This window comes from Rattus norvegicus, chromosome 3 (genome assembly GCF_036323735.1).
Source record: "Rattus norvegicus strain BN/NHsdMcwi chromosome 3, GRCr8, whole genome shotgun sequence".
NCBI classification, from domain to species: domain Eukaryota; kingdom Metazoa; phylum Chordata; class Mammalia; order Rodentia; family Muridae; genus Rattus; species Rattus norvegicus.
The window spans coordinates 183,460,496-183,487,938 of record NC_086021.1 but is presented as its reverse complement, the minus strand read 5'-3'; the positions used below and the strand labels follow the sequence as shown (position 1 = coordinate 183,487,938).

At 50.5% G+C, this 27,443-nt stretch overlaps 2 non-coding genes across 2 annotated transcripts; both read left to right on the top strand.

Annotated features, from left to right (window-relative positions):
- The first annotated feature begins 17,335 nt into the window (after positions 1-17,335).
- Positions 17,336-17,417, top strand: Mir298 (microRNA 298). The gene has a single exon (NR_031942.1). It is a non-coding gene; the product is annotated as a microRNA 298 (primary transcript).
- A 375-nt stretch (positions 17,418-17,792) lies between these two features.
- Positions 17,793-17,870, top strand: Mir296 (microRNA 296). The gene has a single exon (NR_031940.1). It is a non-coding gene; the product is annotated as a microRNA 296 (primary transcript).
- The last annotated feature ends 9,573 nt before the right edge of the window (positions 17,871-27,443 follow it).

Genomic DNA, 27,443 nt, shown 5'->3' with positions numbered 1-27,443 from the left:
GGCTATGACCACTCCCATACCCTACGTTATTTTTTATTTATTTATCTATTTCAGTTAAAACAGTTCTGCCGACATCGTATGGAGCACAAAGACATTGGTCTAGCCAATTTTAGGGCACATGGAGAGGAAGGGGGACATGGGCGTTGGCAAATGCCCATTCGATGGGAACTGATGCCAGCTGCCAGCAGTGAGGGGCTGATGGCTTTTAGTGTGTGTAGGAAAGTGCCTTGTTTTTCAGGGGGAAAGTTTTATGCCTATGATAGCCATGGCAGCCCAGAGCCCATCCACTGATACAGAAACACGGTTACTGCCCGAATTATTAAAAAATATGCATTACATAATACACATTTTGGACTAGGATTCTGCATTAGCGTTGCTCTTTCTTTGCAAGATGCATTTTAATCAGCCTACAGACATTTAAAAAAAAACACACATTTTCAAGCCCCATTCAGATGTATGGTTACAAATTCATTTTAGCCCCGACTCCAGGAGGAACAAACGGGGCTGTACTGAACAGCCCCGACTCCAGGAGGGACAAACGGGGCTGTACTGAACAGCCCCGACTCCGGGAGGGACAAACGGGGCTGTACTGAACAGCCCCGACTCCGGGAGGGACAAACGGGGCTGTACTGAACAGCCCCGACTCCGGGAGGGACAAACGGGGCTGTACTGAACAGCCCCGACTCCGGGAGGGACAAACGGGGCTGTACTGAACAGTCCCGACTCCGGGAGGGACAAACGGGGCTGTACTGAACAACCCCGACTCCGGGAGGGACAAACGGGGCTGTACTGAACAGTCCGACTCCGGGAGGGACAAACGGGGCTGTACTGAACAGCCCCGACTCCAGGAGGAACAAACGGGGCTGTACTGAACAGCCCCGACTCGGGAGGGACAAACGGGGCTGTACTGAACAGCCCCGACTCCGAGAGGGACAAACGGGGCTGTACTGAACAGCCCCGACTCCGAGAGGGACAAACGGGGCTGTACTGAACAGCCCCGACTCCGGGAGGACAAACGGGGCTGTACTGAACAGCCCCGACTCCGGGAGGGACAAACGGGGCTGTACTGAACAGCCCCGACTCCGGGAGGGACAAACGGGGCTGTACTGAACAGCCCCGACTCCGGGAGGGACAAACGGGGCTGTACTGAACAGCCCCGACTCCGGGAGGAACAAACGGGGCTGTACTGAACAGCCCCGACTCCGGGAGGGACAAACGGGGCTGTACTGAACAGCCCCGACTCCGGGAGGGACAAACGGGGCTGTACTGAACAGCCCCGACTCGGGAGGGACAAACGGGGCTGTACTGAACAGCCCCGACTCCGGGAGGGACAAACGGGGCTGTACTGAACAGTCCGACTCCGGGAGGGACAAACGGGGCTGTACTGAACAGCCCCGACTCCGGGAGGGACAAACGGGGCTGTACTGAACAGTCCGACTCCGGGAGGGACAAACGGGGCTGTACTGAACAACCCCGACTCCGAGAGGGACAAACGGGGCTGTACTGAACAGCCCCGACTCGGGAGGGACAAACGGGGCTGTACTGAACAGCCCCGACTCCGGGAGGGACAAACGGGGCTGTACTGAACAGCCCCGACTCCGAGAGGGACAAACGGGGCTGTACTGAACAGCCCCGACTCCGGGAGGACAAACGGGGCTGTACTGAACAGTCCGACTCCGGGAGGGACAAACGGGGCTGTACTGAACAGCCCCGACTCCGGGAGGGACAAACGGGGCTGTACTGAACAGTCCGACTCCGGGAGGACAAACGGGGCTGTACTGAACAGTCCGACTCCGGGAGGACAAACGGGGCTGTACTGAACAGCCCCGACTCCGGGAGGACAAACGGGGCTGTACTGAACAGTCCGACTCCGGGAGGGACAAACGGGGCTGTACTGAACAGTCCGACTCCGGGAGGACAAACGGGGCTGTACTGAACAGTCCGACTCCGGGAGGGACAAACGGGGCTGTACTGAACAGTCCGACTCCGGGAGGACAAACGGGGCTGTACTGAACAGTCCGACTCCGGGAGGACAAACGGGGCTGTACTGAACAGTCCGACTCCGGGAGGGACAAACGGGGCTGTACTGAACAGTCCGACTCCGGGAGGACAAACGGGGCTGTACTGAACAGTCCGACTCCGGGAGGACAAACGGGGCTGTACTGAACAGTCCGACTCCGGGAGGACAAACGGGGCTGTACTGAACAGTCCGACTCCGGGAGGACAAACGGGGCTGTACTGAACAACCCCGACTCCGGGAGGACAAACGGGGCTGTACTGAACAGTCCGACTCCGGGAGGACAAACGGGGCTGTACTGAACAGTCCGACTCCGGGAGGACAAACGGGGCTGTACTGAACAGTCCGACTCCGGGAGGACAAACGGGGCTGTACTGAACAGTCCGACTCCGGGAGGACAAACGGGGCTGTACTGAACAGTCCGACTCCGGGAGGACAAACGGGGCTGTACTGAACAGTCCCGACTCCGGGAGGACAAACGGGGCTGTACTGAACAGTCCGACTCCGGGAGGACAAACGGGGCTGTACTGAACAGTCCGACTCCGGGAGGGACAAACGGGGCTGTACTGAACAGTCCCGACTCCGGGAGGACAAACGGGGCTGTACTGAACAGTCCGACTCCGGGAGGGACAAACGGGGCTGTACTGAACAGTCCGACTCCGGGAGGGACAAACGGGGCTGTACTGAACAGTCCGACTCCGGGAGGACAAACGGGGCTGTACTGAACAGTCCCGACTCCGGGAGGACAAACGGGGCTGTACTGAACAGTCCGACTCCGGGAGGGACAAACGGGGCTGTACTGAACAGTCCGACTCCGGGAGGACAAACGGGGCTGTACTGAACAGTCCGACTCCGGGAGGACAAACGGGGCTGTACTGAACAGTCCGACTCCGGGAGGACAAACGGGGCTGTACTGAACAGTCCGACTCCGGGAGGACAAACGGGGCTGTACTGAACAGTCCCGACTCCGGGAGGACAAACGGGGCTGTACTGAACAGTCCGACTCCGGGAGGGACAAACGGGGCTGTACTGAACAGTCCGACTCCGGGAGGACAAACGGGGCTGTACTGAACAGTCCGACTCCGGGAGGACAAACGGGGCTGTACTGAACAGTCCGACTCCGGGAGGACAAACGGGGCTGTACTGAACAGTCCGACTCCGGGAGGACAAACGGGGCTGTACTGAACAGTCCGACTCCGGGAGGACAAACGGGGCTGTACTGAAAGACAGTTCCATCTCGCACTTAGCGCGGAGGTCGAGCAAATGGATCTGCACAGGAAATGCTCTTTAAAATGCATTACGTGCGTGACTTTAAAAAGTGCTTGCTCCAGAGTGAATTTCAAAAGGGACCAAGTAGGAGATGAACGACCTTGATTGTTACCAGCTGAGGTACAAGGGGTTCTCTGTGACTGCTGGTAAATGAAGTGTGGTCATGTATTACCTTCAGGCTTCCAGAAGGAGCTCCTAGACCAGCCGGACAGGAAAGCACTTTCCAGTTGGTTACAGAATCATACAGAAGGACTCCTACTCGGATGTATTGTGAAGAAGATTGTCTTGAGCTCCCTAAGGGTTTGCCATATGAGAAAGGCTTATGAGGGTTTCACATAGCTCCAGGGGGCAAAATGAGGACCTCTGGGTGCTGTGTACACATAGGCTTCAGCCCAAAGAGGGATAGTCTAGCAATTAGGGCTCTGAAATAGAATGGACTCTTCATCAGAAGCTATGCTAGGTCAAAGCACAGATGACCACGTGCTAATCGAGACGTTTCCATGGTGCTCTTGAAGCTGCTAGAGCTAGGACAAGGTTGACTGCAGCCCTCTCTAGTTGCCCTGCCCCAGGGCTGTGGGGGTGGGGGGGGTTTACTCAAGCCTCCAGTCTGCCTCCGTTTCAGAAGACTCTGACAGGAGGGAGTGTTTGAGTCAACCCAGGTAGCTGAAAGTGGCCCAGGGCCTGTTCTGGAGCTCCTGAAAACCTTGGCTGGCCAGCCCGGCTCACTCACTTCTAGAGCAAAGGCATCAGTCAGGCCCATCTATTAATTACATCGGCCTTCTGGGCCTCCCTCCTAGAGTTGTCTCGGAAATTACAGATGAGATTGGCTATTTAGTGATCTTGAATTGAGCCACTTTTATGACCTAGACACTGTTCCTGGCATGGTGGGAAGATTGAAGTCAGTGAGAATGGACAGCACCTGCCATCGAGCAACACGAATCCCTGTGAGGTCACAGGTAAAGTCCGTCCAGCGTCTGGGGCCAGTGCTGATCTTTGCCATCACCTTTGTCTTTAAAACCTACTCAGACTTCTACATTGTGAGGGTTTTTTTGTTTTGTTTTGTTTTTTGGGTTTTTGTTTTTTGTTTTTTGTTTTGTTTTTGTCTATTTTTGCTTTTCAAACAGAGACTTGCCCCCAGTCTACCTGCTGTGTGTGCAGAGCAACACGCTGGGAACCAGTGAGTCACATGGGTCTGGGGACACAGGTCTTACAGAAACCAGACCTACAGTACAGGCTGGGTTCTGCCTTGCCTGGTCAGCAGCCACAATCGCTCCCGAACATGACTTTTAAGACAGTCAAACTTTCCTTTGGAGAGAAATGAATTGAGGGACTTTGAGATATTCCCTACTCCTCACCGTGGCAATCAACCAGAAAGGCTCAACCCCACTGGAACTTGGCATAGGCCCCTCCCTCCCATTCCCCAAGGGGACTGGGCAACGTGGGGAACATGTGGTTCGTCTCTCCAAGTGCTATTTTGCTGTTACTCAGACCACAGTGATCTCAGTTGACTCTCACCAGTAGAAATGGTGAAAACCCCAAGCTCCTGGTTTTGTAATTTAGGAGAAGGAAAGGCCAGCCAAAGCTAAAAGGAAACAAGGGGGAGGGGTTTCTTTAGGATGTGTCTGGGTTCTGTCCTGACCATCATTGGTTTATCTGTGTTGTTCTTGTTGCGGGTAAGAGGGGATCAGGGCTGAAGCCATCAACCCTCCTTTTCTTGCCCTCCACTCTATGCCCATAAACACATACACATAGCAGAATTCCTTCTGCCTGTCCCTCTTTGTGGAATGAGATATTTCTACACTCGGGAGCCAGAGAAAGCCCGTAGGTCCTCCCCTCATAGAGCCCGATGCCCAGGCCCTCAGAAGCGTGTGTCCTTGTTGGTTCTGTTTGGTCCTGGAGGTTGGCCTTTCTGGGCTCTGAGCCTTGTTTGGTGCTGTAGAGGTCAGAAGTGGGCTTTGCCCGCTTCCCAGCCTGGATTTAGAGTTCTCTCCTCATCTGCTGCAGCTGAGCTCTCTGTGTGTAAGACTAGTCCAGGTGCTTCTCGTGGTCTTGGACGTCTTCTGCCTTAGCTTCTACCTAGAACTGGCATCTTGGGGTGGAGACACTACTGGCTGCTCTGAACCTGGCTACCCCAAGGGCTTTTTACTCTGAGCTCTGCTTTCCAGAGCGTCTCACTTCCCTCTCCAGCCACCATGGACCGAGAACCTCCTTTGCCTGAGGTTCTGAGTCACCCTTCAGACCTGGGGAGGGAGTCAGGGAGTGGGTGAGCCTCCAGCCAGAGGGAAGAAGCCCTGAGTGGTGTCATGGTTCAGGCTGGAGCTCATAGAATCCTTTCAGTTTGAGCTCTTCAAACTATGATTAGACCAATTTTACATGTCTAGTCACTGAGGCCGCAGTAGACTGGGACTCTTTCTATATGTGCAGAGTGAAGTGGAGAATTGAGGCAATTATCTTCAGGCAAATGAGTCTGGGCTCTGTAATCAGCCTGTCCTGATAACTGGGCAAAATGGCCTCATGCACAGAGCTGAGCTCTGAGATAAAGAGGATTCTGAGGTATCTGTTTATTTCTCACTTGGCTTTGTTTTCAAAGACTGCCTGCCGACCTCCCTCCCCTCTTCCCTATGCAGTAGTGGGGTTGAGCCCGCCCCCAAACACATGGGCTCGTGTACTGCCTAGAAGCTTCACGGGTGTGGGATCCATCCCAGGCCCCCTTTAACCAGCCCCTGTCCATCTCTGCTGTTTACCTTTCTGGGCACCACCGTGAGATCCTGAGCCAGTTTACTGACCGGCGTACTATGTTAAGATGCCATGGTTCCTGATGGCACTCAGGGTGACTTCACATGGTGTGCAATGGAGCTTTTGACCAAGTGTCACCTTAGGTCCAGCCCTCACCGTTGTTATTAAATCCTTCATTAATCGTGGGCTTCTTCTCATGCTGGCAATGGCTTCCCACCTGACCCATCCATCATCCATGATAGAAGAAGGCTTGGATGGATGGAGCAGAATGAAGCTTAGTCATGTGATCTCCTGTGGGTTCTCTGGGAGCTACAGTGTGTGGGAAGGCCCTATGGTCGTTTGAGTGCCTGCCGAAAGGTGCGACAGAGCAGGCAGATGTGTGGGCACAGCCTCCCTACCTCACACAACAGCACAATTAGAGAACACTGTGGTTTAATCCTCTGCCTCCGCGTGCCTTTGACTGTAAGTGCTTCAGGAATGGAGGACTTGAGATGGACCTTGTGAAATTTGAATAGGAAAGCCTGCTTTCCCCTCAGTATCAGGAAATAGCCATCTTGTCCCTTTGACATTTTCTGATGTCTCTCTTATTAAAATGAAAGCAGGGAGAGAGAGAGGTGGGGGGAGGGGGAGGGAGCCCTTCTGTCTATCCTGGGCTAAGCAGGTTTTGAAGGAGGTTTTTGCCTCCAAGGGTTGACTCATCCTGTGGTCTGCACTTTCGTACTGTGATCTGGTCTATTCCTGTTGAGTTTGTTAAATTGTACCGTCTTCCCAATGTGTCCCTCGGTTGCTTTACAGCCTGGCCATCGTTGTTTTATGCCGAGTTTTAAGACCTGCCAGCGCCTGTGGCTTCCTCATGCGTACTGCATCCTCGTTCTCTGATAGTTTTGCCCATTTATTTTCCTATACAAATTTAAAAACCATTTTTATCAAGTTCTGTAATGGCTTTGGTGATATTTTGCCTGGAACTGCATTCAGTCTATAAATTAAATGGGGGAAGCGCTGTGGTCTCTTCTGCATTTAGTCTTAAGCCCGGAGTCCTGTCTCGTTATTTATTCAAGTCTTTCCCACGTTAAAGGTTTGTATTTTCTTTATACAATTTGAATGTAAAGTGCGGCGTTTGAGGCTTGAAGAGAGAACGTACGTGGGTTTCTCAGGCGTTTGATACTCGTGTTGCTTTGGGAATGGGCTGTCTGTTTCTCATTAGGTTTTCGGGCTGTTTATAACGTGTTTATGGGATGATATTGATTTTTGTACACTTCCCTCGTATTCTGCTACTTCTAGAATTGGCTGGTTGATGAGGCCCCCAGTAGCTCTCCAGGGCATGCTTAGCCGACCTCTGGAGAGAGTGGGGAGGGCTCAGCTCCTCCACCACCAATGGCCCAGTGCTGCTGTGTGGAGAGAGAGAGGCATGGACAGTGCATTGAAACTAATTCAGGAAGGGACTGACCTTTACTGAGGCAACATAAGCCTCTTTCCGACCTTTTAGGTTTCTTGTCTTATTTTGTTTGTTAAGAAGTTTTGTATGGTGCGATGTTTTTCTTTAAGTTTTTAGGTATTTTAAAAATAAGTAGGAAATTTTGTTTTTAATTAAACTGAATTCTACCACTCCTGAAATAATTTAAAATAGAGTTGATATTAGGACACAAGGCAAGCCTTTACAAATATAGAAAATTTTAAAAATTCCTTGTTTTGTATCAAGTTATAAATTAGCAGGAGAAACTAGAATATTCACACACTCAGGGGCCACACAGCACATACACCTCTGGGTGACAGGCAGGTGAATGAGGGGCAAAAAAGAAGGAAGGAAATCAAACTCTGAGAAGCAAGTGGAAAGAAACACAGCAAACTTGGTCAGCCGGCTCACAAGGGCGTGGTTTTCAGAGCATTTCTAGCTCTGAGTGCTTCCTTAAGGAAAAGGCTAGCAGGCAGGAGGCATCAGTCGACTCAGTCCCCAGGACCCATGTGCTCAAAAGACCTGACTGCCCTTCAGGTCGTCCTGTAACTCCCACAGGTAGATGTGGGTGTGTGTGAGTGTGTGTACAGACACACACATGTCTTTAAAAAACCCACGAAATTCTAAATAAGCAGCTCACTGATGCACCTCATGGCCTTGGGTGAAGATGAAGAGTTAAACCAAGATTAGACAAGTGCACCAGGGCAGAAACCAGCAATGTGGACATTTTGACAAAACAAAGAATCAAGGAAAAGGAGAGCTGTTCTTTGAAAAGATGAGCAACATTGACAAACCTTAAACCAAACCAAACGAAAAGGATAAAGACCCAGTTAAGTAAATTAGACATGAAACGTCTATCACACATCTAATTTTATTAATTACATCACAGCAGAAGGAAGGAATGGAGGCAGCAAAACACGTGTAGTCCATGCAGGCCGCCAAGCTGGAAAATCTAAGGATTGTGAGTTTTCTTTTTGAATAAAAAATTTCTATTGCATGTGACTGCCAACATTAAACCTGGATGAGGTAAATAATTTAAAGTAATCTATAGTAAGTGGTGATGTTGGTATAGAAATAAAAAGTCTCCTGACTCAAAAAAAAAAATATGCTCAGATAGATTCACTGGTGAATTTGACCAGACTTTTAACATAAGAGCCAAGGACCAATACTTCTCAAATTGTTCCATAAAACAGGGTAGGCAGGAACATTACCAAACTCCTTAAGAAACCAGTATTCTTCAGATACCAGGTTGGACACAGGAACATACACAAATTATAGACCAATTTTGCACAGGTAAAAAAAATGCCTAACAAGAACTCACAGGGCCGGTGAGCTGGCTCAGCGGATAAGCCTGCTGCCAAGGCCGAGGACCCGCCCCCCCACGTACTAGAGGGAAGAACGGGATCCTTTAGCACAGGCTCACCCTGCACATAACACACAAACACATTCTAAAAATTTAAAACCATATTCAAGATGCCTCATGACAGTTACATAGACTTCACTTCAGGGAAGCAGAGGTGGTTAAAGACACAGATCTGTAAGTGTCCGACATCACAAAAATGAACTCACAAGGCCATTTTTTTAAACTCCCAACATCCCTTTATAATATACACCCTGAAAAAAACTAGGAGCCGTGTTTAGTGTAATAAAGGCATGGATGACAGGTCTATAGCCAACGTTCTACCAAGTGGGGACATGGCTAGGCTTTCTATTAAGTCTAGGCCACGAGCGGCAGGGGCAGAGAAGCAAGAGCACAGCTCATAGGAGGTGAAGTCAGTGTTCTCTGCGCATCTGCGGCTCTGCAGGAGACCTTAGCCCAGCGGGAACCCTGAGAAGAACGCCAGTGCTGTCAGCGCAGTAGCCGGACAGAGTCACAGAACTGAAGCATCACGTGCTCAGCCACAGACCCGAGGGAGAAGCTGAGAAGGTAATTTTTGGTTTTCTTAACACCACAGATTTCTTGTCCAGCAGTTGGTTCTCAACCCGTGGGTTATGTGTGATCCTTTTAGGGTCAAAGAGCCCTTTCACCAGGGTCACGCAAGACCACCAGAAGATACATAGATATTTACATTATGATTCATAACAGCAAAATGATAGTTAGGAAGTAGCAATGAAGATAATTTTATGGTTTGGGGTCACCACAACATGAGGACCTGTGTAAACGGGTTGCAGAGTTAAGAAGGTTGAGAACTACTGCTCTAATCTGTCAAATACCTTTTAGTTAGGCTTCTGTTTTTATTCTTTTGTTCTTTTGTAATTTCTTCACTCTTAATTTACGACTCCCTGTGTTTTCTGAAATTACATGAGGGAGGGCAGCCTTGTTTGACTTGCTTTCAAGAGCTTTTTCTGTGCAGTCACTGCTCTCTGAGTGTTAGGTGTCAGCATTGATGCTGGCAACGTTGGCGGTAATGCCAATAAAGGTGGTGAGCCAATGGCCGCAGTGGCGGGAAAGGTGAGAGATAGTGGAGCAGAATGTAATCATCTCAGGTAGGAAGAGCCCCTCCAGTCAGACCCAGCCAAGCTGCATTGTGTCTGTGGGAAATACAACTCTAATTTCCTCTCAGCGGGTTTGTGTCTTTGAAACAGGATAGGCCATGGAGTACAGAGAACCCAATATGTGGTGGTGGTGAATCATTGCAGAACCTGCCTCCCTACCTGCACGCCGGGGTGTCCTCTGCAGAGGGGAGCAGCATTGTATTGCAAGGCACTGCAGAGCCCCCAGAGGAGATAAATGCCTTCCTGGGAATGTGTCCTGTGCGCTTGAGCTAAGACGGAGGGCTGATCCTGTGGTGGTAGTCAGCAGGGTGGGACAGGGATGAGTCTGGGAGTGATGTTCAGTGTAGGAAGCCCTTACCTGGGGACCAGGAGGTACCCAATCAAGTGTGTTTCAAAGCTCTTATGTGGTAACAGGCTCAGGAGGCACAAGGGAAATCTAGAGTTGGCAATGGCCATAGAGATATGAAATGGGTGGTGGTAAGCAAGCACCCAGTTACTGACAAGAGGCCAGCCACTAAGCTTGGGGACAACATGGGTGCCAAAGGGGATGGGTCTGTGTGTCCTTCACTGAGCACAGCTGGTGTGTGATAGCGGGGTGCCCCAAGTTCCTACATGCTGAACATCCTGTATTGCCTGAAGGGTAGAGGCACTCTTGGGAGGATGCAGAGATGGCTAATGTGGCCCTTGATGGAGAAACACTGAGATGGAAGTAGGAGAAAGTCTTTAGAAGTGCTCCACATCACTTCCCGCTTGTTGGACTTGCACAGAAGTTCCAGAACTAAAAAAGACCAGCAAGACCCAGCCTTACAAGTTAACAAGTAAGGACATGGGCTGGGAAAGGGAGGGTAGGGTCTTAAAGTCTAGTAAAGCCAGGTTGTGGGCTCGCTCTGCATAGGCTGAACTCTCTCAGATTTTAATGCACCAGAGGAAGAGTCTTCGAGTGGAGAGTGATGTGCAGATGGATGGAGAGCCCAGCTCAGATGCCAACCCTTTGGATATCAGACCTATTTTTGTCTACAACCAAATGGACAGTTGACAGTGCTACATTCTTTTCTTGATCACTTCAACACTGAATTCCACTGGCTCCTTTTTGAAAAGGCAGGAACTAGAAGTGCCTTGGGGGCTAGAAATAGAACTATACCATGCCCCAGTAGTCAAGCCTGGCCAAGTGGACACAAGGCCGGAAGGACTTGGCCAAGGTGAAGGTGGATGTGGTTTGGTGGTGACTTTCTGCTGGTTATTCTATCCAGCCCCTAAAGCTCCCATGATTGTTTAAACCTCGTGCCGGACAGTGGAGTTGAGGGGCAAGAAAGGCAAGGTTGCTGTGTCTCAAGATGTCTGCCCCGTGAACCCATGGCAAGCTAGAAGCTCCACTGGGTATATGTGGTTGTCTAAATGATATGTTCTATCTAATAACTCCACAGTGCCGCACAGAGCCAAGGCTTAAGTCACTTTGTGCTCCGAGTCTCTCTGCGTGGGAGAGGGCTAGGATTGTTTTCCTTGCCTGTGGGGCTTGGGTGTGACCTTGGCTTAATCATGCTTTTGCCCATCAGAGAAGAAAGTTAAAGTCAGCAACCTGTGTTTCGGAGCTTGGCTGTGAATGGAAAAGGGGGGAGGACATGGGGGAGTGGGTAGCGGTGAGGTCTGGGGCAGGTGTGGGGAGCTCTAGCTTGTGAGTTCATTTTCTTAAGTCTCCAGGGTGACTGGACTTGTATAGAAATAAGGCCGTTTGCCAGCATTGGTGGTGACCCCCAAAGAGCTCTTGGCCTCACTCAGATCATAGACACTTACCCCTCCTGTAATAGCACCAAAGCCCAAAAGAGACCTCCTCTTCTAATCCCGGATCTAGACAGTTGAAGCTAGGAATGGCCACAATTTAGAGAATGCTCTCAGGTTTAGAAGCCAAGGTCCCTGTCCCAGCCCCAGCTGCTGCCTCTGCCCTAACACTGTTGAATTAGTCACAGTGTAAGTAGAGTATGGTGGTAATTATAGACCACTGTTATCATAGTACTCTTAATGCATGTAACAGTAACTTTCCTCCTCCACAACTCCTTAGCTTTTAGCCTTTAGTTCCCCTTCCCCCTGACAGGGCTTTGCTTTATAGCCCTGGCTGTCCTGTACTCACTTTGTAGACCAAGCTGGCCTTGAATCCAAAGATTCGTCTACCTCCCCAGTGCTGGGCTCAAAGATTTATGCCCCAATGCCCAGCCTGACTTTTTGGATTGATTTATGTGTGGTGTAGTGTGTGGGTTTGTTTTGAGGGGGTGCACACACGTACAGAAGTTGCAGGACGGTTGTGGGTTCTAGGAATGGAGCTCAGGTTCTCAGCAGCAGACTGTCTCACCACCAGCCTCCTCCCAACTTCCAGACAGGACTCAGTCTGCGCCGGGGAGGAGGAGGATGACGATTCTGGTTCTAATAAGTTGAATTGCAACCAGGATAAATGGCTTCGGCCTATTTTCTTTCCTTGACATTTGCCTCCTAATAATGCATGGACAGAAGCCGTTGTCTAGAGGGACTTGGCTGTGACATTTGCCATCATTGGACATGTTTGCGTTGCAGAGGAAGCAGCCCTTATCATAAAATGCTTGACCTGTGTGTGGCCTTAGGCTTCAGGGAGCTGCTTCCTAGATTCCTTGGACCAGGGAAGGCTCTGCTTCAGGCCAGAGCCTCGGTATGAGCCTTCAAATATTTCCAGAATCCTATTTTCATGTACACATTCTGAAGCCTATTGAGGAAGTTTTTAAGTGTACCCAAGTGTAGGTGAGGCCAGTTAGCCCAGAGGATGGCTGTGACAGCCGTCCATCTTCCCTGGTGGAGTAGGCACACACTTCCTTGGCAGGGGTGGACAACAGTGGCTTTCCATTTGTGGTCATTGCCCTTTTTTGGTTCTTTGGATAAGTTGAGGCCACCTTCTCTGTCCCATAGAGAGCAAGTAGGGAGCACTTAAGCAGCTTTCCCATGTTCCTCGGGGTGGATGCTTCCTTGGGCCTCAATTAACAGTTAAAAGCCCCAGAGCTCCCTGCAGCTGTCCCTTGCACTTGGCGCCCCTTGAAAGGCCTCCAGATTGGTCTTTGGCGATTTCTGTTTTCTCCAAGACCAAGTCAACATATCTTAAGTAGCAGGCACCCAGGCAGACTCAGCTGTGCCCCTTTGGGAAGAATGCATGGTGGGGACATTTGGAGTCCATCGTGTGTGTGGAAAGATTGTGTCCTAGCCAGCTGCTAGGCCTCTTTGTATCATATTAATAGCAGGGCCATGGGGTCCACTGGGGTTGAAAGCCAAGAAGAAGACAGCTGTGGCGGACATCACACCATGCTCTAGGCATGTGCTCCCATGTCACAGGCACGCAGATGGCCCACACCTTGTCCTGCCGCTCAAAACTCCCCCAGTCCCCTGCTTGGCTTCTCCTTATAGGGACAGGAATGGGCTTGTGTGGGCCATCCATGAGATGAGGCAGCCAAATTAAGACAGCCTGACTGGAAAAGGGTTTGACTGGCCTGAGCTGTCAATCAGCAAGCAAGTGTGCTGGAGGCCAGGCCTGTGGAGCCAAGTAAGGAAGCATTGGGTCCTATGTGGTTTTAAATGTCACAGGCCAAATGGTCACTCAGTTGGCAGCAGGGTGGAGGGAGGGGGTTTGGAGGACACATTTGCTATGACTAGATATGGGCAGGGTTAGGGACTGAACAGTGCCCAGCCTGAGAAGAGGGACCATGAGGACAATGAATAAGCCAGAGACAGGAACAGGTGAGGAACTGGGGCTGGGGCTGAGGACAGGCAGAACTGGAAGCTTGGAGGACAGTCTAGAGCAGGAAGCCCAGGCAAACCACCACTTGCAGAAACTGTGTAGGAAGAAAAGCCTGTGGGCCTGGCCCTGCCTTGGTGTCATGGAGAAATGAGCAGCAAACTCCATGCAAGGCGTCCCTAGGGCTGTAGGCAAGAAGCTGAATGAGCCCAGCACAGACCACGCCCGGGGCCTCAGAAGGAAGGGCAGATGTGAGCACTCACAGTGTAAGACCAGAGCTAGAAAACAGCCTTGGGTCCCGGTTCTGTCTAGATGATATTTTAGCCATACATCCCCCTCCATTCTTTCTGTATGAATAATAAGAGCTTATTCACTGGTGTTTGAATCATCAGATATTTAATTTATAACATGAAGGAACCTGTGGTCTTCTGAATCTGCCATCCATACGTCCACGGATGGCCGTGAGTGAGAGGCGGCCGCCCCCTGTTGTTGAGCTTGGGTGCCTGCTGCCAGCCAGCCTTGTCACTCATCTGAAGAGGGAGCTGGCCCTCGTAGGCCCTTTGCCTCTTCTGAAGTAGGGCAGCTGTTCCTGTCCCAGGAGCACGGGGCCATCAGAGCTGAGTCGTTGGCTGCGCTGTCTTTGACTTTGCTGTGACATTGGTCTAGGAGGCTGAGGCTTGTTCATGAACACAAGCTGGGTCTGTAGAAGAGAAGACCAAGGGATAAACCATGAACTTCCATCGGGGCTTGGGATAGGCTTGATAACCCAGCATGGCTGCCTAGGTCCCTTTTTGTGGCCCCTTGGTAACCTGTGGCCTGTACCGCAGAGTTAGGCAATTGCCATGGCAACATAACATCTGCCCTGTCTGTCCCTGAGCCTCCCTTCCCCAATGGGGTGGGGCCTAGCCTGGCATAGAGAGCATAGAAGTCGCCAAGAAGGCTCTGAAATCTGCAGCTTGCCTCTCAGCATCTGAGCAGACTCGGGAAAGGTGGCCCCTGTGTTAATCTCTACCCTGTACCTCTTGGGTTCCCTCCGTTCCCTTCTCCCCAGCTCAGTCCTGCTTCTTGGAAACAGTGAGGCCTGGGTGAGAACTATCTTCCGAAGCCTCAGGCCGAAGTTCTGTGGGCTTCAAGGGTGGCACTGTATCACTGTACCAGCTGCTTACTGCTCCAAGCTCCATCTTGGTAATTCAGAAGCCCTCATTCTTATTGACCTGTTTGCAGCGTCTGCAGTGTAGAATCCTAGGCCTCAGGGGACTATATGTTCCTTTAATTCACTTCATCTTCATGGCAACTTAGAGAAGCCCAACTGCAATGGAGCTCCCAACTGCTGAGGGCCACGTGGCTAAGTAGTCAAGCCTAGCTGCTAACGGGGCTGATATCTACAACTTCTTTCCCAACACTGGCTGAGGTGAATTTAGGCCATCAGAAAGCTTTGTGCAGCAGAGCTGTGACGTAGAGACAGCTGCTGGGGTTGGGGGCATAGGTTTGGGGCAAGGTAGCTGGGAGTCAGGAGGAAGCATAACAGGACGGTACATAGGGCTCTACACTCTCAGCATGGAGGGCTACACATGTGTGTTGTCTACCTGGAGGAGGGACAGGTAGGTAGGTGATTTAGTTTGGGTGAGCCCTGGTTGGCCCTCATGGTGCCTATGATGCATGCAGGAGGGAAGTGGTAGTCATTCACGTGTGCAGAAGCTTAGGGTTCACTTGGAGCCGATGGAGGTCCAAGCTGCCCTAGCTGAGGATTTGGGGGAAGGCTCGCTGAAATGATCAGGCCAGAGAGGCTTCTGTAAACAAGAGGGGCCTCATACCTGTGGGACCTTCAACTCTTGTGGGACTCAGCCTGTGGCTAGGGATGGGTCTTTGTAGTCTGCTGAACAGGTCAGACATCCACCCTAAGTGAAGGGCCAAAGCACCCCCTTCCTGGCAGCAGTGAGCTGCACTAGGTGCTGCAGGTTTGAAGGAACGACCTAGAGTAGTGTCCTGGAGGACGCTGGGGCCACTTGAGTAGCTTCCTCGGAGCACCTCTGAGGTCACCAGCTCACCTTGGCAGCTTAGAGAGTTGAGTGTGCCTTGTGGCATTTCTTTGTTTTCTGACGGATGGGGAAGGGGGCTTGTATGGCCAGCCCCTGGAGCCACATCTGCAGCCCATGAGGGAGTTGACAGGCTACTGGACATCTCCAAGTCAGATGCATACAGGGGAGAGGACCCCACAAAGGGATGCCATTAAAGCTGTGCTCTTCCTCTGGGGGCTCCAATGAGTACAAAGTACCCTAGCCCCTCATGGGTGATAACACCCCTTTTCTGAGAGCCACTTAGCATAGGATTCTTGTGACCTTTCTGTCCTGAGGGACCATCCCCAGCTGTTCCAGCCTTGTTGTCTGCAGGTCCCTGGGTTCATTGTCCATATTGGTGGTTGGGATCAAGGGTGGGTGGGTGTCCATCAAATGTGTCTTTCCATGGTGGGCCTCACTGTTTGTTTGTTTGTTTGTTTGTTTGTTCATTTTTGCCTCTTGCCATTGCTCTGCAGAACCAGCGGAAGCTTGATGGCTGTTTCTCTCTCTGCTCAACTAAAGGGTTTCAGAAAAGACAAAGCCTTTTCTGAAATCTCTAGACTTGATTTCTTGTCCTCAGTGCTTGCCTGGCTGAGGGCCCTGAAGATGTGGACTCTAGGAAGATGATTTGTTTAGGGTCATGGACAAAGGCCTTGGAAGATGACTTCCAAGCCTATTTTGTTAACGACCTGCATTCCCTCATTAGAAAAGGACCTGTATTTTCAAAAACATGGCTCTTGTGTCTCACATGGTCAGACAGTAGCCAAAGATTGCCCATAAATATGTCTTCTGCTGGCTGTTTGGCTACTAGGACAGAGCCATTAAATTGAAGAGCTTTATAACTATGACCTTAGAGCTGTGTGTCTGGTTTGTTTACGTCTTAACATTCCCTACACCATTTCTCTCTGTTCTAAGCATCTTTGAGCTTTCAGCACAATACTACCTTTGACGTCTTACAATCGTCCTGTGTGAGGGGGAGACTGGAGGATTGGAACCTGTACTCTTCTAGCCTCTTCTGCTTTTAAGCACAGCGTTCAGTCCTGGGGGAAAGGTTTGCTAAGCAGGAGAACTTGGGGGAACTCCATCTCCTCAGGTAAGGATTGACTTTTTCACCTTATATAGCCCCAGTCAGTACCCATGGGGATGGGGCCTTTGAGTGGGAGGTGGGTCTTGCTGGAGCAGAGGCCCAGCAAGGTACTCCTTCTTGGAGCCTGGGAATCTACAGGGCTGCTTAGAAATGGCTCGATTGGTTCATAATAGCGATGCTACCACCAAAAGCCACCTTGATAGAACCAAGAGGGTTACTATAAAGATACTTGCCGCACCATGGCCCTCTTTGTGCTACTGTGTGCAAGTGAGCCCATTGGATGCAGTGATCATAAACAAATCTGGCCATGAGATGAGTGCCTCCAGCCCCTTTCCCTCTAGCACTCAGAGACTCAGAGAGTGGTCCTTGGGACACCTACTAGCTCCTGCCCAGTTGACTGCTTCCTCAGTACCACAGCTATTTGAGGTAGGCTGGGAAGTTCCTGCTGTGCTTGAAAGAAGAGATACCTAAAGGCCCAGGCCTTCGGCAGAGGAGGGCTGTTCTTCCCTTGGGTTTTATGACTGGGAGGAACTAGCCTTCTCTCTGCTTAGGAGTGGGCCAACAGTTTCCTTCATTCAGACTCCGGCGGAAGGCTGCTGGCTGACACATGGGGCTCATCCTCAGAGTTCCCCTCGCCCACCACAATTGAGAGAAAGAGTGCCAGAGATTTCTAAAAGCCATAGAGAAGCGTGAGGTCTTGTCATAGTGTCCTGAGCCCACTACTCAGACCACCACCTTCCCATTGTCAATGCAGTGGCTTCTGGGTATGTAGCTGGGAGGTGGGCGAGCAGTCCAAGATCATTTAGTGATCATGAGACCTTATACAGAGAGAGACCCTCTAGGGTCTTGTGTTGGGGAGACAGAGGAGAACCCCTAAGAGGGGACTCCATCTGTGTGCACACAAAACAGCCTGTGTGGATGATGACAAGAAAGGACCTTTCTGGAGGGCCCCCCCTCAATCCTGTTGTGCTCGCTTCAGAGGGTTGGGTGGAGGCTCTCCTGAAGGTGTCTATAGAGCATCGCATGGTGAGTAGGCCTTTGTTGCTCTAGAGAATCCTTGCTGCCTTTGGTCCAATCCCAGAAGCAGCCTCTGCTAGGCTAGTCCTGCCCCAGTTAGTGCTCTTGGGGTACCAGAGACCTGGCCCCGCCCTGACTGTTCTAGGCTGACAGTGTCCTACTTCCCTGGACTTGTATCACCTTAAGTAGCATCTTCCTACTCTCCTGTATCCTTGTCTGGGAAACTTGCTTCCTAGCACCAGCCCTTCCTTGATGTGTGTTTTCCTTTCACTTCTCTTTCCTACAGGAGTGGGATGGACATCGGGTCCACAGGACAGTAAGCTGCCACTGATCTTCATGACAGCCCCCTTTTTATTTTGTTTTGAGACAAGATCTCACTGAATTATCCTTACTGGCCTTAAAACTTGGGATCCTCATGCCTTAGACTCCAGCATTTCAAGTATAAACTGCTGTGCCCAGGGCATTTTGGTGAACCACCCCTGTAAGACCGAGCTCTGGAGATGGGGGTCAAGCACCCAGTTTTGAGTTATTAATGCCTAACCTCTCCCATGTGTGACACATTATCCGCCTAATAAATTTGTGTGGAAAGATTGGCTGGTGTCGTTCTCTTCTATGCTCTGCGTGCTGCCCACTCTTCCCGCTGGGGTAAAATGTGGGTGTGCGTCTTACTCACCCCTCCTCAGCTTGCCTCTAGCACACACTTGGCTTGAATGTACTTCTTAGCGTGTCTTCCCATTAATTAGACTCCGACTCCGCTGCAAGAGTGCTGAGGGGCCTTCCATTTAGAGTACAGTAAGCCCTGACCAAAGGGGTGGATGGAGAGGGGGAGACGGGTAGACAGATGAACGTGTGGATAGATGGATGGGGGGGGGTGTAGACAGAGAAATTGAACATTCAAACATAAATGGGGCCCATTAAGTGTTAAACAGGGAGTGGCTGTGAAGCTCAAATTGGGGGTGGGGGTGTTTACCAGCTGTTTTGTGAGCAGAAGCTGGGGTAAGACCCTCAGACATGAATTCTGTAAAATCCAGTTCTCTTCCTTTGGGAAGCCAGCATCCAGGACAAAGAGAAGCCAACAACTGCTCACTCACCAGCCATAGCATTGTCCTCAGGCCAGCTGTCTCTGCTTTCCCAACACTCCTCTGCACTGAACCTCCTTCCCACCCTCTTCCTTGTCCATTGCCCTGACAAAGAGGTAAGGCTCTCCTGTGTGTGTTACTAGTGGGAGAGACTGGTTAGAATCAGAAACTACGAAAATTGCCACATGTGTCAGAAGAGACTCTGGGAGAAGTGTAACTGGACAAGGGGCAGCTGCCCTCTGACCAAGGATCTCCTGGGGGCCTTACCCCTAGTCATGTGCACCCTTGGCCTGGCCACTGCTCACATGAGCCTGGATTGGGATTCTGGGGAGTCCTGAGCACCAAGGGAAGTGAATCCCTTTTGGCTTATATTCACTAGATTCTAGAAGCTACTGTCCCCATCCTGTCATGACAACAATCTTTTTAGACCTTGTCCCAGATCATACTGGGGACACATGACTGACTCTAGAGGGAGGTCATGGTGTCTGTTTACTGCACTGATTTTTACCTAACTTATTCACAAACTAATTCAAGGGAAACAAATTAAATACATTTAGCATGCAGGTTGTCACCTGTCTTCAACTCCATTTGACTGTCCTGCTGCCTCGGACGGTTAAGTAGAAGAACCCTTGGCCTAGCAAAGGTTCAGGTGGTACGAGGAAATCTCCCTTCACTCACTGACAGAGAAGAAGTCACTAGGCATGCACACACAGCCATGTCTCTCCCTGTTCTCATGAGTACGCACACAGTTGCTCTTGGAAGCAATGACAGTCTGTAGACTTTGGTGCAAAGGCCGTTTACCAACTAAGGGATCCAACTTCTGGGAGGAAGGAACTGGGTGGTTCTTACTAAGAATGGGTGAACCTGGAGTGTGCGGGCTGATTGTAGAACTGCAAGTGACCTCAGTCTGATGAGGACACACTTCCAAGAGTCACAGCTAGGTGGTTGGAGCAGCAGCCATCCATGATTATAACCCAACATGGTGTCCTGAGTGTGCATAGTGTCTGGAACTCGCTGGGAGGTTATGCTATCCACCTTCCATCCCTAGGGCTTTGACCTCCACACACGAACAGTAGTTTAAACAACACAAAATGTTTCAAATATCCTTGAGCCATTAAGGGGGCAAATAGGTAAATAGGGAGTCAGAGAACTCAGGAATTCATGTTAGTGCCATTCACTCCAGACAGCGACCTCCCGTGGAAGAAAATCCAGGGCCTCAGTGAACAATGCAGACTGGCATTCCTGGGGACCTCTCATGTACAGCACATACCCTGGGCCAATTCAACATGAAAAGACACCACAAGAGCCAGCCAGCCAGCCAACATTGAAGAGCATCCTAGGAAGGACTCAAAACAGCCAAGCTACAGAAAGCAGGGAGTCTGGAGAGGACCAAGTTTTCTTTGGTGCATGAACAGGGCAGGCAGGGATGTTACATGAAGTCAGCCAGTGGTGTACCGAAACAACCCTCCAACTAGGCACCCAGCGAAACATGAACAGAAATGGTAAGGCCACAGGTGATGGAGGCCATTATTCCAATGTGTCTGTAAACCAGACCATAATACACATCTCCATATATGTAAACTTACAGCCCAACCCGCCAGAGCTGAGTAGACAGGCCAGCCAAGTGAGACGGGCACCATCAAGAATAGTAAAGTGGCCTCATGAGGCCTCGTGTTGCCTGGTCCCCCAGGAGCGAGAACCCCAGTGAGCCTCAGGGAGAGCCAATGCAGAGGTGAAAGCACACGGAGCACAGGAGCATTCAGAATGAAGCAGGGTTTGCAGCCACACTGTAACGTGCACACATGTGACACTTGGCTACACAGGCTGCAGTGTCTTCATGCACATACACCTATGATGGGACGGCAGATGGTCCCTTACTAGCCCATCGTGGTTCAGGTGAAAACAAAGAGCCTAACACCTTGGTGTGGAGCCACAGGGAGGAGGGGCCCTGATGAACACTTAAGAAGTGTCAATGTGCAGCATCCCTGGTGGCTGGTAGGCAAGTCTGACGGTTCTGATGAGTCTGGGCCCTGGGCGTGGCAATGCTGATATACTGGGGTCAGAGGGTTCGTGCATATGTGTGGGATGTTCTAGGCCTCCGTTGTCTTGTAAGTGGAGAACCTATAGATTCAGAAGGTCAGCCAGGGGCTGTCCAGCAGAGCTCTTCCCATCCGAGGGCTATGAACCTGACCATTGGCAATGTTCCCCACAAGTTGAGGAAAACCTAGAGCACTTGGCAGCAGGAACTCAGAAGAGGCCTCATTTGCCCAAAATACCTCCCTATACTCCCCCGAAATTCTTCGCTTTCTCGAAAGGCAGGATGTTCATGTAATCTGAGGTGATTCTGGGCTGATGCCACCCTCTGAGAGAACAAATGTGCCCGAGTACCAGGCGTTGGCACCCGCCTGTGAAAGGAGCCATCTGTGGTCTGTGCCTTCACACCTAAGGAACATCTGTGCCCACAGGTCAGCAGAAGGGGAGGTCCTCAGCCTGTTGCCAAGGACCAGAGGTTTCAAGGCGGGAGTGAGGTAATCACCTCAGCTTCCCAAGAGCAACCTCCTCCAGGACAGGCTCCTAGGAAGGCTGGAGGAGGGGCAGAGAAGCCAGGGCCATCCCTCTTCCCATAAGGTGAGTCACTGTCTGCTAGGGCAAACAGCCCAGAGGAAGAGCCATGTTAGTTAGTGGGGGCAGGAAGTAGAGCATGAGAAGAAGGCCTTGATTCCATAGAACCATCTTCACCCCAAATTTGGATTTTTTTTTCTTTTACCAAGGGTGAGACCACAGCATATTTCTCAAAGTCAAGGGATTTGCCTCAGTCTGCAAAACATGGAAGGGGAAGAATGGGATGAGCCCAACAGCGTTGGTGGCTGGCCCCCCCTGACTTAGAGCTGTGAGATGCACAGAGGAAGAGCAGGTGTGATGTAACCCCAACCCCGCTAATGGGAGATGTTCCTCTCAGTCCCTCAAGAGAGCATGGTGCTCCAGAAGAACGGAGTAGGGGGAACTGTGGGAGCTCCAGGAGGGTATGAAAGACTGATGCTGAAAGCTTAAAAAACAAATCACACTTTGGGACTGGAAACACCCCCACCCCTACATCTACTGCTTCTGGGCAATCCGTGAGATGGTCTTAGTCCAACTGTGGGCAAACTTAGGAACCCAGTCCTTGGGGTGTTGCCAAACTGATGGAGACCTCAAGGAGCCCCAGGCCCTCTGGGGCAGAGGGAAACTGAGTGGCAGGTACAGGAGACATGCTTTAAGGGCTTGTGGGCCCCTGGGAAACATGGCTCAAGGGGAACAACATCTTAGAGGACTTAGGGCATCATTGTGGTATGGACAAGGAAATAGAGATCAGTGACTGAGGTGGCTCTACCTGAAGGAGCAGGGAAAGGATGGTTTCTTCCCACGGGAAACACACACACACACACACACACACACACACACACACACCACTACCACCACCACCCCACCACCACCACCACCACCACCACCACCACCACCACCACCAACACCACCACCACCACCAACAACAACAACAACAACACAACTGTTAGTTCAGAGGGCTTCCTGGAGCCACCTAAGGGTGCCATGGGGTATGTGTGGAGATGGGAGTGGGCTGGGAAAGGGGCCAGAGAGAGAGGCTTCCAGGGCCCCTCCTTCCTCAGCAGCAGTTGAAAACCATGGCTTTCTTCGTGACAATACAATAAAATCAGCCTGTGACTCACCTCTCCCATCCCCACCCCCCTTCTGTGCTCAGCTCTCTAACAGGTCTCACGAATTCATCTTTTCCTTTTCCGCCCCGTTTTAAAAGATCTGAGGCTCAAAAGACGGCAAGGTTTACATGGAATAAAAACAAAACAAAACAACAACAAAAAAAACAACCCTGCCCCACCCCGAATTCTTAGCCTACAGGATTGAAGCAGATATCTTTACTTCTGTTTTCCAAGAGAACTCCATTAAATCCAAACCTCAACAACCCAGCACTCCCCAGTGACCTGGACTTAGAGGCTGAGACACCGTAAGGCTTTCTTCTCCTTTCCCACCCCCACAGAGCATCCTGAGACACAGCTCTGCAGTCTGCTGCACAGGTATTCCTTGGTCAATCACCCTCTCACTGTGGGGCTGGAAATTGAGGTTGAGGAGAGACAATGAACATACAGTTCTTGGCTAATCTTCCATATTGAAATGCAAAGGGCCGTTGGGGCATGGTACACACACACACACACACACACACACACACACACACACACACACCTTTAATCCCAGCACTTGGGAAGCAGATGCAGGCAGAATTCAGAGTTTGAGGATAGCCTAGTCTACACAATGAGTTCTGACTAAAAGAATTGAAAAGAAGAAGAAAAAGAAAAAACAGAAAACACCAAAAACAAACAAACAAACAAACAACAACAGCAACAAAAAGCCCACCACCTAGGACAACTTGTGACAAACCACTCTTCACCCCCCCCCCCCCCCCCGGAGCTGGGGACCGAACCCAGGGCCTTGTGCTTGCTAGGCAAGCGCTCTACCACTGAGCTAAATCCCCAACCCCCCAAGGACAACTTGTAACTTAAACCCCTTTTCTGGGGTAAGAACATGTGGCAGTATTTAGTTTTAGACAGATTTTAATTGTCACAGTTGGGGCTGGGTACATTCCTGGTCCCTGGGGGGCAGAAGTTGAGAAGACTGTTGGACATTTTGCAATGGACAGGACAGACAACACCCCAAAGAACTACCCAGCCCGGGAACATCAATGTTGTTGAGATCAAAGTCACCACCCCACCTCCTCCCTCCCCCACTGACAACCAGGGATTTCAGGACAATAAATACAAGCCCATGCCACAGAAAGAGCTAGTGAGATAAGCACCAAGATGTCTCCACTTGTTTGTCTCCTGCTGTCAGGAGGATTTTTCATGTCTCTCTCTCATGGTTTCTTGTACAGTTTGTTATTTTTTAGGAAAGAATGGGCGTGCATCATTTTTATAATCTGGAAGAAAAAGAGCTGTTTTCATTTTGCAAAAATAAAGGGGGGGGGGTCAGGACTTATCGATTCTGACCTGGGCTCCCTTGCTAACTTGCTGTCAGGAACAGCTCTCTGGAAAATGTCTGTGTGGAGAAGGCAAGCAGCCCTCTTTCTCCTGGTTATATTACAGGAGTGTGAAGTAACATTGTCCTGGAAAGGCAGGAAAATGTTAGGAGATTCTCTCTCTTCTCTCTCTCTCTCTCTCTCTCTCTCTCTCTCTCTCTCTCTCTCTCATGCATTTCCCCTCTGAGATTGTGTGTATGCTTTGTAGCATAGAAATCAGGGAGACTCAGGAATGGCCCACCTGGGCCAGCTACCCGACTAGTGGCAGACACAGGACGTACCCAGCATCCTTGCAGCCCTCGGGATGTGTGGAGGAGGTATTCCCACTGCACCAAGGCAGCTATCGGTTCGTGCATAATTTTGATTTATCTCAAAGTTGGGCTAAGGCTGGTTTTCTATACCAGAGAGCCACTGACCATTTAGGTGAGATCATTCTTAATTGTAGAGACCCATTGCTGGGCCTTGTGAGACGCTTAGCAGTGTCCTTGGCTTGGCTTCTCATTAGATGCTAATAGCACTCCCAACCCCCGCCCACTCCAGCAAGTCGTGAGAAACCTAAAATGTCTCCAGATTTAAGGGCGAATGTCCTGTGGGGGCGCCCAAGGTCACAGTTGGTACAGACCCCTCGGCTCCAGCCTGCCTGGTGTTTTAGAAAAAAAAAGACTTCATAAAGATGACAGTCCCCTCCCGCCCCCCACGTCAGGAACCTGCTTGCTGCATTTCTGAGTCACTGCCTGTGTTTCTGTCTTTAAAAATCTCCTGTTTGTGTATGGCCTCCTCTGAAACAGCCCTGCACCCAAATGTGAGCCCCTTGGTGGTCTGGGAACCCCTGTAGTTTTCCTGTTAAGCCCCATCAAAGCCTGAGTCTAGAGCTCTGTTTTTTTTCTGCAAACATTGACAGGGCTGACAGGAACCAGAGAAAGGAGGCACTGAACACAGGAAAACAAATCCCTTGTTTCCTGGGACTTCGTGTGCCCACCAGCTAATTGCGAGAAAACCAGGAGAGATGCTACAGGGCCACTTTTCACGCCACAGCCTAAATCGGAACAAGAAGATGAACTTTAAATTGAGTAAGATAAAACCAGTTTGGGAAATTCAATATCTCACCTCCCTTCTTCCTGTCTTTTTAAAAATCCATAATTCATACAGAACCTAGTCAGGGGGTACGCAGCTCAAATTAAATTATCTTTCTCTCTCCCCCTTCTGCAGACTGGAGCTAGGAGAAGCATTTTCTTGACATGGAGAAAATAAAAAGGGAAATTTTCTGAGCCCATATTCGCTGCAGCTCCCCAGCCCACAGGGATGGGGGCACCGTCTGCCAGCCCGCACTAAACGACCTTCTAAAGCTTTGTCGATTGCAATTCACCCTGCCACTGTCCATAGAAACTCAGGTGATAGCTACCCAGGTTTATTCATCACAAGGCTGCTGCCTCGAGACTAGGAAACCATCACGGAGGGCTGGTTCAATAACCCCATTTGCCCCTCCTCCACACAATGGAGTCACGACGCAGGCCGGGTTGGGGGTGGGGGAGAACCTCAAAACTCATTGGGTAGTGACGGCAACCGTCTTATTGCATTGTTGAGGCAAGGAACAGAATAATGTTCGTACTGCCTGACGTGTGATGAGAAAGGAGGGAGGCACATGCATGCACACATATGCAGTGGCTGTGTGTGCCTTGTGTCTGTCCAAGCAGAGGGGGGCAGTAACAGAGGCTACAGGAACACCTCCATGTCTGCCTTTTGCATATGTCTGTTTGTGTGTATGCATGTGTAAGGGGGTTGTACATGTGTGCATACAGGTGCAGTGCACATATATGTGCGCTCATGTGGAGGTTAGGGATCGATGTCTGTGTCGTCCTCATTGCCCTCTGCCTTGATTTTTCAAAAAGAGTCCCTCATTCAACCCGAAGTTCGCAGATTTGGATAGAAGCTGGTCAGCAAGCTTCAGGGATCCACTTGCCCCCTCTTCCCCAGCAGTGCTCGCAGAACCTATCCCTGTACCTGGATCTGATCCTTCCCTAGTGCAGGTGCTGGGAGGGGGCTGAAGTCAGGTCCTCATGCTTCACGACAAGCACTTAACTGACCGAACCTTCTCCCCTGTCCCCTCATATGCTGATTTTTTTTTAAACCAGAAGTAAGATCCTCAAAAACGGTCAAAGTATAAAGTTTAATTTCCTTAAAAAATAAAACAAAACAAGCTAACTGAAAACACCTGGCACTAATTTGTTAGGACGACAGCTTAGGTGTAAAAGATGAACCACTAACTCAAGCGTCCTTGTCTCCTGGGAAACCTGGGCCTGGCTTCAGCTCCCAGAATGGTCCATTTCTTGCTATTGTCTTGAAGGGACACTTTGCTTTGCTAGTGTTCTGTGATGGTGTCGGCGGGTGGTGGGGGGAGTCTTCCAAAGAATACGGTCTCCCTGCCATCTAGTTACAGACCAACACAGATGCCAAAGCCCCCTGCTCCTCCAACCCCTTGCTTCCTAATGAGAAATGGAGCAGGTTTAGGGAACCGGAGGGCTATTATGCTAATAAGCACATTATAGCTATTACTATGGAGAACTCCCTATTTGTGGCAAATGACTCAGATTTTTCCATCCAAAATGGTAGTGTCAAATTTCCCTTTCAAATCACGTGTTTAAATAAAGAGAGAACAAAACAAGATGAAAGAAATATTCACCAGGCCCGTGATGGCTGGAACTCGGGGTGTACAGTTCTACACGTCTCGCCCCCGCCCCCTCCCCCATCTTCCCCAGTAAATGTACATTGCTCTCAATGTCCTGTCCTTTCAGACTCTCTGAGTCAGTATGATCAAGGGAAGAGAGGAAAATAATGCGCATTTTCAGTAAGCTCTCGGTGACTCGCTGAGCAGCAAATCAGATGTGGGGAAACAGCCTCCCCAAAGTGCGAGATGCTCCGCGCTCTCTCTGTCCACCTCTGAGCAGCGGGGATGACCTTCACTTGCTATTCCATTTTAAAAGTGTATTTTGTGTTCTGTTCTAGAATGTACTGTCCGTTCCGTCATGCCAATTACACCTTAAGTGCTGCGCATCCAAAACTGAGAAGGGAGGCCTTGATGAGCTCCTGAGATCCTTTCTCAGGGATATCAGAGAGACCATCAGAGATGGTTTAGGGGACAAAGTCCTCCCCCTAAAGAGCTCTGATCTCAGAACCAGTTAAGTCTTGAGAAGGCGGTGCTGCTTTGTGGGCACCTCAATGCAAGTGGCCTCTAAAACACCCAGCAGGATGCGGGGAAGCTTCCCACAGAGCAGGCACAATGGCTTCTCCTAACTGGGGCAAGGAGAACTCCAGCTGAGTACATGTAGAGTGACTGTCACCTAGGAGTGACTTCCAGCCACTCCTTTCACCTAACATCTGCTCTTAAGTAAGTGGCTATGGGTTGGTCT